Genomic DNA, 11,083 nt, shown 5'->3' with positions numbered 1-11,083 from the left:
AGAGAAAATCAAATAGACATTGTGGCAAGTTTCTTGAAGTCTGTAGGCTAATAGCATATTTCAAACTTTGGAAGCTTCTATTCATGATTCCTTGAAGTGAACCCTTGCTTCACATAAGTTCATAAAAAAGATGAGGTAGAGTGCATCTCGAGTGCTCATAGCTAATAAGTGCTCCGGGTGACACACATATGTCAAAGCAAAAGAGAATCGACCTTGTCAAACTTCATAGAGAATTGGCCTTGCTGAGCCATGCAACTTATTAAGAATCACAAGAATAAACTATTAAGTTTTGTCTCAATTGCCAAACTCTACTTAACCAAAGCAACATTTTATTGGCAAGTTGGCATTGTAAAAAATCCTACAAGATGGAATATTTTCAAGGACAAAATGTAACTTCAAGGTACTTATCAATTTTTTGTATCTACCGTCCTTGGCATCGAAAGTCATAGCATCCCTTGATGCATAAATATAGGTACGGATCCATGCCCCTAAAAGACTTGATTTTCCCCTCCACTTAACAACACAAAGAGAATTCATCAAGCATATATTGGCCGACATAATGCACAAGCCAGTTTCTTGACTATCTATATATGGAGCCTTGCTCCCATGATTGCATCTTATGACATTGTCATACTCGAGACAGGTAAAAGAAAATTAACCCTATTGATTGTCAACCTTGTCAAGTAATAGACTGGACTAAAAACTTAAAAGCATCTACATTAATTGTAGAAACAAAGCGTACTTGGGAATCTCAATACTAATGGCATGTACCATACTGCTGGAATGTACCGGTGGAATCCCATTGGATTTGTCTTGCCAACAATGAATTGAGCATGACCATTTTTTATTGCATCGGATTTAGTATATGAGTCTAGGAGCCATGCCCCAAAAATTGGAACTAAAAAGGAAAAACGTTGAGAGTCTAAAGCATTTCTACTTGGCCTTGCCTTTGCATCAAAATTTAACCGCTTACTCTATTGAGTTATCCAGGAGAAGCCATGCTTCTGATCGAGACTGTTTTGTAGTCAAGTTGTGCTTGACGCTGAAAATGTAATGCATAATGGTAGACTATTGATGATAAAATTCATTAAGCCAATGATTTTGCTCATAGCCAGTTGAGATATCACATTTCATGCATGAAACACTTTCAAGACTTACCATACATGCTTGGTCGGTCGATGATGGACAAGTATCCGACTTTGTCCAATTGTATGACTGGGCGGAAGCATAAGCAATAGCTACAAATAATTATTGTAATTGCATTGGTAAAGTGTACCTCAAATTGCCCAATGCTGAGGGCAAATATCTCAAGAAGATGAGTTGTCATGTTTTGCCAAAGCACAAAATTTGTGACTTGCACAAGCCCTCTCCTAGTAACTTGGGTGCTTGGAGAATTAATCAGACTCTAGTGAGCTACTGTAGGCCTTGTGCATGCCTGTGCATGACCTCCCTTTGCAAATTCAAGAGTATGTGGTGCTGAAAATCCGGTTGGAGCTAAATCCTCAAATTCCACCCTTTCCTTCGTCTTGCTTCTTGGTCAATTGGAACCTTATAAGCCACAAAGCTTTGGATACTTTACTGAAAATGTTTTGCAAAATTCAACCAAGCATCAAACCTTGGTGGACTCACATTTCCCAAGCTTCATTGGACCCTATTGAAGATATGCTTGCTCAAGGTGTGTGTGCCCATGGTGGGCACCCATCCTTAGCCTATTAAATTGGCCAAGTTATGTGACCTTGGGCGCCTATGTTAGACAAGGGGAACTAGAACCTCGTAGTCCACCATCCAACCACCCACTATATAGCATGGCCGCTGGCCCTTTGCCCTAGTTAGACTCCCTTTCCACACTGCCTAGCCCGGCCTTGCCCTTGTCTAGTCCGGCCTTGCCGGTGTCCTGACATTACTCCCCCCTTAAGAAGAGTTTTCGTCCTCCAAAACTAAAGTGGGAAACTTCTTTTTAAGAACACTAATGTTTTCCCAAATGGCACCTTCCTCAGGTCGGTCTTTTCACTTGATTAAGGCTTTTTGACGTACATGATGACGTGTACGCAACTCATGATAATCAAGAACACGTTCAGGTTCATGCGGTAAGGTAGGAGGTTCAATGAAATCAACTGAAATCTGTTGGTCGATGACATTGTCGTACCCATGTAACCGTTTACATAAACGGCTTACATGAAACACTGGATGAATAGAGAATGTGCAGGCAACAATAATTTGTAGGCGCGATCACCTACTCGCTTGAGTATTTTGAAAGGCCCACAATATCGGGGAGATAATTTAAGTGTTGGCCCAGTTTTCAGACTTTCTGAATGTTCTGGCACACGTAAAAATACTTCCTCCCCTTCCTTGAAGGTAACTTACCGACGTTTCTCATCAGCATACTTCTTATACCGATCTTATGCTTGTCGGACATTCTGACGCGCGAGTTTCAGCATATCCATGTGGTCTTGGAGAAAATCCTTAACCTGTTGGAGCTTTTCGGTTGCCAACTCCATCATAACAGGTGACCTAGGTTGAAACCCATACATGAGCATGAAAGGACTAAATCCAGTTGTGATATGCTTAGCACTGTTGTAGGCAAACTCGAGAATAGGTAAGTATTCCTCCCAGTCTGACAGTTTTTTGCTGACGTATGCTCTTAGCATATCCTCTAGCACTTGGTTAACTCATTTAGTTTGACCATCTGTTTCTGGATGATTGGCTGTACCGAGGTTCAGTTGTGTACCCAATCGTTTAAACATAGCCCTCTAGAAGTGACTGTTAAACTTGGGATCACGGTCATCACTGACAATGTTACTTGGCAAACCATACAGTTTGTATAGATTGTCCACAAATAACTTGGCTAGTTCTGGTGTCTTAACCGTTGATTTGGTCGGAATAAACTTACATAGTTTAGTCAACCGATCTACGACCACCCATACCGAGTCATGACCTCGTATAGTGGTTGGTATATCCACAATAAAGTCCATAGAGATGCTTTCCCATTTTTCGTTGGGAATCTCCAAAGGATGTAAGAGTCCTCCTGCTTTCATGCGCTTTGCTTTGTTAACTTGACATTTTTGGCAATGCAAGACATAAGGTTGAACAAAGCCATGTATACCTGATTAGTAAAACTGTCGTAGTATAAGAGCATAAGTTTTTCTAATACCTGGGTGCCCTACACTTGGACTATCATGACATTCATAAAGAATTTGGCACCGAATGTCTGTGTCCGTCAGTACACAAACTCTCCCCTTATGGAGTAGGTACCCATTGTCAATCGTGAAATGCTTCCATCGCTGTAGTTCATCATTCGATAGAGGAGAACTAGGTGTGGAGGCTAACGTTACACTACCATCATTGGAGTGAGAAGGATCCCTCATTTGTACATGGCTCCACACTTTGGGATATGCTTCATCATGCCCATATTTGCCTTTGAGAGAATCCAAAAATTCACTACGAAGTTCCATGAACAAGAGAGAATTGATCTCTGGCATACGACTTAGAGCATCAGCCACCACATTGTATCGACCTTTACGATACCTGAGCTGGGCGTCATATTCCTGAAGAATATCGGCCCACTTGGCTTTCCGACCCGTCAAATCCGTTTGTTGTGTAAACCATTTGATGCTTTCATGGTCAAACACAATCTCAAACTGAGCACCGTACAGATAATGCTGCCATGTTTTTAAGGCAGACACTATTGCATAGAGTTCGATCAAGCTTCTTGCTTTCAAATGCAATTGGCCGTCCGTCTTGTAACAAGACTGCTCCAATAGCACGATCATAGGCATCCATTTCCAAAACAAATGGTTTCAAAGGATCTACAATAGCTGGTATGGGAGCTGTAGCTAATGCATCCTTGAGCGTATCGAAATTGTGCTATTGAACGGATCCCCACTAAAAAGCTTTGCCTTTGCCTTTTAGTTGATCCGTCATGGGAACATCAATATTAGCATAGTTTTTAACGAACAAAAATAACTAAAAGGCATTTTAGTTTTAGTTAAACATAGGAACTAACAAAATAACATAGTTCATGGGAACATATTTTTTTAGTTTTTAGCATGAGTGAGTTTGTCGAACAACTCATCTACTCGGGGCAATGGGTATTTGTTCTTAACCATAACCGCATTAAAGCCATGGTAGTCTACGCACATGCGCATACTGCCGTCTTTTTTCTTCACTAATGGGATAGGAGAGGCCCATGGTGAAGAATTGGGTTGTATATACCCTCTGCTAAGGTAGTCAGCAAGCTGACGTTCCACCTCAGTAGCTTCATAATAACTCATATGGTAGGGCGGTTTACTGACAGGTTTACAGCGTGCAAAGCAGCCACATCGATGCTATGTTGCACCGATAGTGTCGGCGGTAATCCTGGTGGCAAATCATGAGGAAAAACATCTTGAAATTCCTTTAATAATTTCTGTAACTCGCTAGCAACGTTAGCTTGTTTGGAATTAGCCATTGGTGAAAGAGATCAGAGAGAAGCATGCGGCGTTGAGGAATGTTCAACAGATTCCATGTTAGAAAGAAAATGAGACAGTGAGTAACACAAGAAAAGTTGATCTATTTCATTATCAGAAATGAGTTGCATAAGCTCAGGGGCACAAATCAATGGTGAAGAAGGTACATCCTTATCTCCTAACAACAACACATGTGCGCCACGGGATTCAAACATCATTTTGTTGTGCTCATAGCTATGCTTCAGTGATGGTCCTAGGTTATGAAACCACTCCCTACCAAGGACCACGTCTGCCCTTTCCATGTTCATAACTTGAAAATCCAAGCATGTGGAGTAAACTTGTACTTCCAACAGAACAACTCGGCATTGAGTATCCCAGATTTTGGTATCATGTCCATTCATCATTGCTACCTTGTAGCGGTGGGTACTCGGAGTTTGAGGCAATTTGAGTTTTTTCACCAATCCATAATTGATGAAATTGTGAGTAGCATCATCAGCTACCAAGATGTGCACCTTGTGGCCTTGTAGAGATCCGAGCATACGTACTAACTCGTGTGGTCCAAAGGTTTGTTGCCACATGGAAGCTGTGAGACAACATTCATGTATCACCTCTGTGTGTGTTACTTCCACTGTAGAGAATCGTGACGAAGACTCAAGAGGTAGCAGTTGCACCATGTGCATTGCTTTCTCCTTTCCATGAGCAGCAGGTTTCCCCTTGGGAAAATCCTTTTTGCCATGACCGCTTCCTAAACATTGAAAACATAATTTCTCTTTCTTAGCTTTATCAAAGTTCTCAGGAGAGAGAGGACCTCTGAACCCCTTGGGTTTTTTAGATGCATCTGAATTGGCTACTATAAATTTCCTTTTATTGTGCCCATATTGAGTGCGTGTATTACCATGTGTATTAGCACACACGTGAATATTATGTGCTTTCTTTTCATCTGGATCATCATGAATATGTGCTTTCACTATGGCTTCCTCAATGGTTTTAGGGTCTTGGGTCTTGACGTACTTCTTAAGCTCTAGTGTCAAACCACGTATAAACCCCCGTACTTGTTGAAAGTTATCTAAGCCTTCCAACTTGAGGATAACATCCCGATAGTGAGATATATATTCAAGCAATGATGGGTATTGGCGCATGGAACATGTCACGGCTAGGGACTTGCTATGCGCCGTGTGCGAGCCACAAAGGCTCCTAGCACACAGTCATACAACAGACAAGCTCACAAGGAAGAATGGTGTGTCACTCACCTTCCTGCGTAGTTGCGAATGAAGGATTCCCGCGCCGCGAAGAAGAGGGAGACGCCGCTACGCCGCGCTCAACCGCCTCGCCGCCGTCGTGCCGCCACAACGCTCGATTACACACACACTCTCACACTCTCTCTCTCTCTCTCTCTCTCTCTCTCACACACACACACACACACACACACACACACACACACACACACACACACACACAAGGAGATGGTGAAGGAGAAGGTGGAGATGGAGCAAGAGCGGCTTCTATTGCACAATGAGAGAATGAGTAAAAATTAGGTTTAGTGGCTTTTATATAAGCTCACCCCATTCACACTTGGGCGCCCATACTTAGCCAACTAACTCCTTGAATATTCCAGTTAGAGTGCGCCTGTCATCGACGATCACCCTTACCCTGTTCCTATTGGTCCGACAAGCCCGATACCTGACTCTAAACAATACAACGTTTATAGATCATAGGGTGTCCGTGTGCCGTGAGGGTTAACATGCCCCCCTTCCTGATGTAGATTCCGTCCTCGGAAGCTATCCAGTTGAAGCTCGTTCGTCGAGATGGAAGAGCAGTCGACATGGATGTGCGTAGCCTTCTTCTATCACTGCAAAATCAAACAACATTGCCACAGTAATTGCATTCTCATATACAATTAAAAATCATATGCAATTTTAGACAGACAAATTGATTAGTAACAGAATTTTAGACAATTTATCAGCAATAAACATTAAATTGCAATATAATCAAATGCATAAACAGATGTAAAGGTAAAAAATTAAACAAGTCCGGGGTCGCTAATTTAACGGTCAAAAGACACTAGAGCTCGACTATTAATACCATGGGTAACTTCTCAATTTTTTCTGGTCAATTAAGTTGTTTAATCGCGAGAGCCAAGTATTTGATGTTCGAGGGCTGACTAGAGGCTATACCTAGAAGACCTTGTAGTTAAGCTACGATAAAAGGAATTTCTCATGAAATCATCGCCTGACTGATTACCTTTTCTTTGACCCCCCAAAGTCTTTTCACATTGATTCAATTTTGATGTGTGTACTTATTTTGTATGCCTTGGGTTTTTTGATTTTCAAGGAAAAGCGCCCACACTGGGAACCTCTAGGGCTCTAGTACCATAGGCGATACATGTGAGTGAAGTACCAATTTAAGCAGGGATTTCTCTTCCAGCTTAAAATTTTACATTGTGGCACTTTGATTTTTTGTTTGTTCATTTTCAGCATTTTAATTTTGTAACTTTGGGGGGTCATATAACATTGTTACCCTCCCCAGGCTCATCACATTAGTAAACTCCCTTTATAATACTTAAGCTAAAGGTCAATAGGGTTAAGCCCACTAGAAAGCCCTAGTACATTTCACACAATGCTGCCTAAATCGGATTAAGAACCTAAGTAACCATTGCTTATTAGGAAGGCATTCCCCATGGTATTAAGAGAAGATTTCTAATACCTAGCTTGGTCAAACTAGCTTAGTCGGACTGCTTGATTTTTAAACCTAGACAAGTGATTATGACAAAACATGACATTGAATTAAATGTTTGATACTAAGCAAATGCGCTGAATATTATGCTATCAATCACAATCAAAGTAGACAAACATGGATGCAAAAAGATAAGGGCAATGCTAATGGACATAAAACACCTGTTTGTGTTGATGGTCGCGCTTGATTTGAAGTGTGAACGAGAGAAAGGTTCCATGAAGGTCCAAATCCTATCAATAGCAACACGCTCCTGTACACACTAGGAAACAAAAGAAATACCTCCAGGAGGCACATTAGTGGAAAAAGGTACCAACACTTATTGAACACAACAAAAAACATAAGGAACCCTAACCTAATTATTTGCACCCCCCCTAAAGAGTCAAGGGAATAGGATATTGTAGAGGTTGGGGGGAAACCCTAAGGCTAAACCCCTATCCTCGTCGTCGAGATAAACAAAGTCATCATCCATGAGACCATATGTGCCATCCGTGTAGTCATGTAAATTTTCTTCTTCATCATAGGTGCCCATGTTTACTAAGAAGGTCACTAGACGCCTATGGTCATCTTGGTCAAAAGGGTAGGCTTGTGCAATGGGAGAAACGCTCTCTACTAAGTATGGATCAGACGTGGTCAAGAGACGTATCAGCCATTCTAACTCCTCAAAATTCCTCTCACATGCTAGCGTACCTATCAAATCCCATTCACATGCAAGCACTAGAAAGACCATGTGAAATATTTGTGAAAAGTAACGAGGGTACCTCTCACCCAAGGCAGGAGTGGATGACTCTAGCGTACTAGCCATATCTGTACACGCAAATAGATGATGGTTAGAGTGCAAATATTACAAGAGTCGTGTTCTTGTGCATAATTTGTTTTTATTATTTTGTGTTATGGCTCTTGCTCTTTTACTTTTTTATCTTGTTTTTGTGAGTATAAGGCTTTATATATACATTCCCTAAGATTGGAGATTGAGAGGTCAGGGAGGAAGGTTGAGAGGGAAGCAAGTGAATGACGGATGTCAGCAAACACTCCCCCCTTCCTTGGGTAGATCATACTTTTTGGAATGATGTCGTCACCTTTTGAAACCAATTGTTCCAAGTTGTTTTAGGTAAAGGCTTTAACCAATAGTTTTCGATCACCCTATGTGTTTCATCTAGTTGCAAGGGTGGTAAGGTACTCTCCCATGATTTTATTTGCAACATTGTTGGAGGTGGTGAATCTACAACGGGAGGTGCAAACTCTTCCTTGCTTGTATGGATATGTACAATGGTAGGTGGAGGTTGTGTTTGTGTCGAAGCTTCTATTTCCGTATAGGAACTACATGAAGAGCAAGAAGATTCATTTGCTTTTCCCGTTCCTAAGCTAGGTGGAACAAATCGTTCTTTCTTTGGTACCCAAACTAGCTCTGGAGCAGGTGTGTCGCATTCCGTGATTTTTTCCTTTCCACGATTTTCAATTTGTTTTGGAGCCACAGGATTGGGTTCACATGGGCTAGGTGACAAGTAAGAGTACAATTTACGTTTGGGCACCCAGATTTGATCATTTCCTTTATAGTATCCTTGGGCTTTTAATAGTCGTTTAGGAATCCAGCGCCACATTTTCTTACATTTCTTGGAGCGAGTGGGACGTTTCTTATGAGGCTTTCGTTTTTTAGCATCAGCCATGGTTACTAAAGAAGCTTTAGGGACCCACTTGTATGCTTTCTTTGTTATATTAGGTTGGTTCTTGTGTGTCTCAAGCTTTCTTTCAACTACATCAGTTGAAGATCTAGAGAGTTGGGCTATGGGGACGTATGGTTCAACCTCCTGGACATGCAATGTCTTGGGTTTTATTTCCTTAGGCAATATCTCAGGGACTATGGCTTGAGTGGTAGGGATAAGAGTTGGTTTTTGCGTTGTGACACCCCCAGTCCCCCAATCAATAGTGCATTTGGTGGCTATCATCCACGTGCGTCCTAGATTTATATTACCCTCCATAGTTCCAATAGGCATGACCAAAAAGTCTTGAGCTACAATTCCATTGTCATAACTGATAGAAGTGTGCCATATTCCAAAAATCGTAGTTTTTTTCTTGTTGACACCCTTGACTTGGATAATACTCTCAGATAGAGGTGGCTTCCCTAACTGACACCACACCCCATAGGATAGCAGATTATATTTAGCACCCGTGTCCAATAAGGCGTTATATAGCACTTTTCCATAGGCACTATTTAACTCAATAGGGTATAGTAGAGGTGTGTCAGAGTCCAACCAATCCTCTTCGATTTCCACGTGGAATGCATTTGTGACTCCAAGGTTAGCCTCTCGTTTTTGTCTTATACGTTTTTGTCGCTCCTTAGCCTCAGCTTGAGCTTGTATCTTCTTTAACTCGGTTTGTGCTTTGGCGGCCTTTTTTTGATGAATGGCCCGTAGTTCTTCTTGGCTTAAAGGATCATAATATATTTTGAATTTACTTCCATTGAGGAATCCAATGGTTTCAACTCCATCAAGAGTTTCCACACGAAGGGTACCTTGTGGGGTAATTTCCCATACTCTATATGGTCCTTTACTAGCATATTTCAACTTTTTCTTCTCTTTACGTACTCCATACATAAGGACTTTATCACCAACTTTGATGTCCTTGTCCTTCACATGGCGATCAAACCACTTCTTTCTCCTATCCTTTTCCACAAGAGCATTTTGCACAGCCAACTGTCTCTCTTCGTCTAGTTTTTCTAAGATATACAAACGCTCGGTTAAGAGGTTAACATTCCATGCTTCTTGCGAAGCTACCCTAAGACTAGGAATGACAAACTCCCAAGGCATAACCGCTTCTTGGCCGTATACCATTTTGAATGGCGTACAATTAATAGCCACTTTATAAGAAGTACGATAAGCCCATAGAGAAGATGTCAACTTCAAATCCCAATCAGTGCGATGAGCTTCTACCGTCTTGGTTAAAATAGAGATTAGAGTCTTTTTGGTGCTCTCGGCTTGTCCATTAGCTTGCGGGTAATAAGGTGTAGACTTATGGTGGGATATCATAAAGGTCGTGGTAAGCTCTCTTATTACCTCATTTATAAAATGGGTACCATTATCACTAACAATTTCAAAAGGGCAACCAAATCTTGTGATAATGTTCTCAAAAAGAAACTTATCTGTTGTCCTCGCGTCAGCTTTTTGTGAAGCCTTAGCTTCAGCCCACTTTGTTACATAGTCCGTAGCAACTAGAATATATCGAGATTGAGTGTTGCGAGCTGCGGGACTAATTGGACCTACAAAGTCTAAGCCCCATTTTTCAAATGGTTGGGTTACTTTAATAGGATGTAAGGGCATTCTGTCTTTGCGCTGTGTGGTCTTGTAACGTTGGCACTCATCACACGCTTTTGTAAAAAGTGATACATCCTTAAATAAAGTTGGCCACCAATAGCCTGATTGCAGCACCTTTCTAGCACTCGGGTCTCCTGAAAAATGTCCTCCTGCTATGCCCATATGTGCTTCTTGCAAGATATACAAATATTCATCCTCGCGGGCACAACGCCTAAGAATATCGTCCTTGCCTAGTCTATACAGAGTTCTGGCAATCAAACAATAGGGTTCACATTCTTTTACTAGCCTTCGAGCGATATCCTTACGAAGTTCCTTGGGTGGAAAACCATTAACTAAAAAGTTAACAATGTTCTCACTCCATTCAGGCATAGTCTCAACTATGAATAGGGAAGTATCGGGTAATTCATCATCAACTCCTGTAGGGGCTTCACCATTGGGTATGCGAGACAAATGATCAGCCATGACGTGCCTTTTATCGGGTCTCACTACAATCGTGAAATCAAAATCCAGAAGAATTAACAACCATCGTGTGATTCTTCCTATGGAGCATGGCTTGTTTACCAGATACAGCAACGCTTGATGATCCACATAAAATAC

This window comes from Adiantum capillus-veneris, chromosome 17 (assembly GCF_014529385.1).
Source record: "Adiantum capillus-veneris isolate H3 chromosome 17, ASM1452938v2, whole genome shotgun sequence".
Classification (NCBI taxonomy): domain Eukaryota; kingdom Viridiplantae; phylum Streptophyta; class Polypodiopsida; order Polypodiales; family Pteridaceae; genus Adiantum; species Adiantum capillus-veneris.
The sequence above is the reverse complement of the archived record's forward strand: the minus strand, read 5'-3'. Positions refer to the sequence as shown.